We start from the raw sequence: 5,591 nt of genomic DNA, 5'->3' as shown, positions 1-5,591 counted from the left end.
GGGGATACTTCAGTTAACAAAACAATTAAAACAAACAAAAAAGTTCTTCTGTTGGATGTTACTAGGCCTGGCTATGATCATGGGGGCAACTGACGCCATCCTCTGACCATGACGAGAGCTAATCTGATTTGTTAAGCCTGTAAAGCATAAAGATGGAAAGAACCTGGATCCTTGATGACATGCCCTGGAGTTGTCCCCTGTGTTGGGCAGGGTTCAGTTGCAGAGAATGGAATGCACTTTAGCTTGTCTAAGCAGGAAAGGATTCATTACAATGTACTCTCTAGACTGAGCATTCAGAACTGACCCCCTAAGCTATGCAGAAAAGTTGAGCCACCAAGGGGGCTGCTGGCTCTTCTATCATCAGTACTACAATGCCACAGGCAGGAGCAAGAAAACCACCACCATCAGGAAGCCCTGCTTGCTGCCAGCCCCAGAACTGTGCAGTGCCTGCTACCATCTGCACCAGCAAAGCAGATGCCTTCCGGCTTGTCTCCCAATTCTTACAAAATCAATCATGGACTGAGGACTCTGCTCACACTACACAGGGGAATGAAACAACACTGGAAACTGCAGAAATGCAGCCCCTGCTTCATTTCCATCCTCCACATCCTGAGTGAGTGCATCTTATTTGCCAAAACTAAATCTCTCCCAAATCATAGCTGCACGGAAACTGAGAAATGTAGTTTTTAGTTTTCCCACTTCTCTAATACAAAAAAGACCACCAGAGGGAGGGAGGATGGCTGTGGAGTGCCTCCTCATCATATTCTCCCTATGTCCTACCTCACAACTTCTTGTTAAATGAGAAAAATCTGCTTTATTATTTAAGCTGATAAAGCAATCTGACACCCAATGGTATGGAATCAGTTAGTGATGGGTGGAGTCCAGGAGGTTAGGTCTTCTGAGTCTCAACCCCATTCTCCCACACCTACCACCCCTCTTTAATCTTGGTCTTTATATCTCTTCCTTCCCTCATGTATAGTTACGATATTAAATAAAAGCTCAGAGATGAGACTTCCCAGAGGAGATGGTATCACAGTTGAGTTAAATCAAGGCAGGTTCTTCTAACAGACAACTGACGTGGAACTTCTGAGGTCTCACTGTATTTAGCAGAAAATACAGGACTGAGCCAGTTTCTTTCTCCTTGGGAGAAGGAAGAAAGACAAGTTTCTCAGGCAGATGGCCATGTGAAAACGAAGGCAGACATCCGGGTGATGCTTCTACAAGCCAAAAAATGCAAAAGACTGTCAGCAAGCCACCAGAAGCTGGGGAAGAGGCCTGGAGAAGATGCTCCCTCCTCTCTCTCAGAAGGAACCAACCCTGCTGACACATTGATCCCAGACTTTCAGACTCCAGAACTGTGAGAGGATAAATTGCTGCTGTTGACGCCACCCAGCTTGTGGCACTTTGTGCAGCCCTGGGAATCTAGTACACACCTATACAAGGATTTGATATAGATGTGTGGTGTGCAATATTTTATATATATGGAGGGAGGGGGAGGCAAGAAAGCACTAAGAAATGTTAACCCATGTGTTTATCCTTTTGCTTCAGAAAACTCTGCTCTGCCTCATGCCCAAAAGAAAGGGTCTCACAGCATTGATACAAAGAGAAATAATTGCATTTTTAACTTTCACAATTATTTTTAAAAATTCATGTCAAAAACTGTAATTTGAAAGTAAACTTTTGACTCTCAAAACTGTCTTTTGGGTAACAAAAGCAGAGCCCTGCAGGACTTGGGGCATAATGTTTATGTTATAAGACAAAAATCACAGAACAGTGCTTTTCAACCTGCACACCCTGGTCCTTTAATGGATTGTGAAATCAATATATTGAGTAGTGATCGACATTTTTAAAAAGCAAAATAGAACAGAATGGAAACACAAAAGCATACAGTATACATAAATTTGAATGTGTCCTGAGTTACGATCTAAAATGTATTTCTTACTGTCGGTCACAGTAAAAAAAAAAAAAAAAAAGGTTTGAGATGACGTTATAATAAAGATGTAGGAACTTAGCAGGACACAGCTGTGGTGGAAGGGCCTGAGGCAGAACCACAGGGTGGAAGGGAAGCTCCACAGGTTCCTGGTTCCCTCGCTGGGTGTGGATGTCTGAGGGGCACAGAGGCCAAGGACACCTCGCCAGGATGCAGAGGACAGAAGCGGGGATGTGCGCGGTTCCACGAGGAGAAACCAGGGCATAAGGATGTGGAAGCAGATGCCCGAGGGGACAGGTGACAATGGAGAGCCGGTAACTCTTCCCCGAACCTGGACAAGACAGAGCTCTTCTCTTCACCCCAAACTGAGATACAATGAGGAAACGGGGAGCCCCAAAATCGATTGATGAAGAAGTCCTGAATTGACTCAGGCAAAGCCCACCGACTTAGGCGTAGCCTCATTTACTAAGATCAAGGTTCTGTCACTAAGCAGAAAAGGGGCTGGGGACTGAAATTAACTTCAGTTTGCGTACAAACGGATGGACAAATTAAACTCCCGAGTTTGCGACCTACAGAATTCAAACCTTTTCATGCAAGTTTCTAACTCTGTTATGACGGTCTTGCAGGGAAACCGGCGTCTGTACTCAGCCCTTGGCTCCATATTTATCAGCCTCTCCTTATACGTCGGTTGAGAAGGGGAGACTGTTTCCCAGGTACTCAGCGCACGCAGTGACGCACAGTGGCCACTAGGGGGCGGAGAAGCCTAAAGATTATCGTCGGAGAAGTGGGAGGAGGAAGAGGCGGGAGGAGGAGGAGCAGGAGAAGGGACAGAGCGGGAAGGAGAGGGAGAGGGAAGAGGAGAGGGGAAGAAGGAGCAGGAGAGGGAGGGGGACACGTGGGAGGAAAGGGGAAGAGGAGAGAGGAGAGGAAGGAAGGGAAAGGAAGAGGAAGAGGTAAGTAGGAGGGCTGGAAGGAGGAATGAGAGGTGGAAAGAGCAGGGGAGGGGAAAGCAGGCTACTGAAGGGAAAAGATAACTTTCTGGACAGCAGTTAGTGACATTTGTAGGTACTTTACATTTTAAAGCGTGTTGTAGATAAGTTTCATATTCTCCTGGCAATAACAACCCAGTTGGATAATGATTCTTATACACATTTTATTTTATTTTCAACCTGAAATATTGTGGGTTAAAAATACACATTTACTTTACACATGACAAAGTGAAGAGAAACATTTGGGGGAATGTCAAGGTGAATGGACTTTTACTATGTTTCGCAGTTATTAAACCAATTTCGGTGGGAATTCTGAATAACACCAGAAGATGCAATCCTCAAGTCACAGCTCAGACACAGAGGCGACAGGATGGAGCAGCATCTTTTCAAATACCAAGTCTATTCAGACAAGGGAAACAAAAGAAAAAATAAACAAATGAGACTACATCGGACTAAAAAGCTTCTGCAGGGCAAAGGAAACCATGAACAAAAAGAAAACACAACACAACAACTGTAAGAAAATGTTTGCAAATCATATATCCAACAAAGGGTTAATTTCCAAAATATATGAAGAACTCGTACAACTCAAAAACAAAAAAACAAACAACCTGGTCAAAAAATGGGCAGAGGATGTTAGCAGACGTTTTTCCAAAGAAGATGTCCAGATAACCAACAGGCACATGAAAAGATGTTCCACATCACTAACTATTAGGGAAATGACAATCAAAACTACAACGAGATATCACCTCACACCTGTCAGAATGGCCATAATTAAGAAGATAAAGAATAACAAATGTTAGAGAGGATGTGGAGAAAAGGGAACCCTCATACACAGCTGGTGGGAATGCAAACTGGTGCAGTCACTATGGAAAACAGTATGAAAATTTCTCGAAAAATTAAAAATAGGGGGACAGCTCAGTGGCACAGCAGTTAAGTTCACGTTCCACTTCGGTGGCCCAGGGTTTGCCGGTTTGGATCCCGGGTGCGTACATGGCACTGCTTGGCACGCCACGCTGTGGTAGGCTTCCCACATATAAAGTAGAGGAAGATGGGTACGGCTGTAGGCTCAGGGGCAATCTTCCTCAGCAAAAAGAGGATTGGCAGCAGTTAGCTCAGGGCTAATCTTCCTAAAAAAACAAAAAATAGAAATACCATATGATCCAGCTATCCCACTATTGGGTATTTATCCAAAGAACATAAAATCAACAATATACGCACCCCTAAGTTCATTGCAGCATTATTCACAATAACCAAGCACCCATCAATGGATGAGTGGATAAAGAAGATGTGATATATAGATACAATGGAATACTACTCAGCCATAAAAAAAAGACAAAATCGTGCCATTTGCTACAACATGGATGGATCTGGAAGGTATTATGTTAAGCGAAATAAGCCAGATAGGCAAAGACAAACACTGTATGATCTCACTCGTATGTGGAAGATGAACAAACACATGGATGAAGAGAACAGAGTATTGGTTACCATAGGGGAAGGGAGTGGCAGGTGGGTAAAAGGGGTAATGGGGCACATGTGTATGGTGACAGATAAAAATTAGACTACTGGTGGTGAGCACAATGCAGTCTATACAGAAACTGATATATAATAATGGACCCCTGAAATTACACAATGTTGTAAACCAATATGACCCCAATAAAATAATTTTTACAAAAAGTCTTCCCTCAGACAGTTGGCATACTAGTGAGAAGATGACGAGAGAAAGTAAATCAGTAACATATATAGCATGCCAGATGGTGGCCTAAATGTTATGGAGAAAAATTAATCATAGAAGAGAAATAAAGAGGGACGGGGGAGAGGGAGGGGTCAGGGAGGGTTTTGAGCAGTCTCCCATCTGTGACATGGGGACAACGGCCTCCACCTCATAGGGTTCTGGTGAGGAACAAAGGAGTTATTGTAGGCCTTAGCAAGTGCTCTGTAAACGTGAACAATGCAAAGAGAAATTGAGAGAGTTTCTTACTGTAACCAAAACATTTGGAGCTGTAATGTTTGAGGGATTGTTTTGTTCCACAGAGCAGAACTACAAACAAAAATGAAAAGTACATACAGGCAGATTTTGCTCTGTGGGAGAAAACTCTTTCTCGCAATTAGGCTTGTCCATTTCGTGAGGTAGTGAGCTCCCCATATGGGGAATGTTTAAGCAGAAATCTGATGGCTGCCACTAAAGGATGTAGTTGAGGGTTTCTGCACCTCGTGGGCAACTAAATTAGCTGAATTTTATAATTCTTTGCAAATCTTACACTTTATGATTCAACTAAAATTTACCCATAAATTAATCTGACATGTATCGAATGACACACATTCACTCAACAAATCCTTTTTGAACTCTTCTCTTGGTCATTTTTGGAGATTAAGCTCAGAATTTAAAAGCAACAAGAAACAAACACATAGATAAAGAGAACAGATTGCTGGTTACCAGAGGGGAAGGGAGGAGGGTGAAAGGGGTGACAGGGCACACATGTGTGATGATGGATGGTGATAAGTCTGTGGGTGGTGAACATGATGCAGTCCACACAGAAACTGAAATACAATGATGTACACCTCAAATGTTTATGATGTTATAAACCATGCTACTTGCCATAAAAATAAATTTTATAAAAAGAAAAAGTAAAAAAAAAAGCATAGCGCTAACAGTCTAGTGGAAATACACCTGT

Source organism: Equus quagga, chromosome 15 (genome assembly GCF_021613505.1).
Source record: "Equus quagga isolate Etosha38 chromosome 15, UCLA_HA_Equagga_1.0, whole genome shotgun sequence".
NCBI classification, from domain to species: domain Eukaryota; kingdom Metazoa; phylum Chordata; class Mammalia; order Perissodactyla; family Equidae; genus Equus; species Equus quagga.
The sequence above is the reverse complement of the archived record's forward strand: the minus strand, read 5'-3'. Positions refer to the sequence as shown.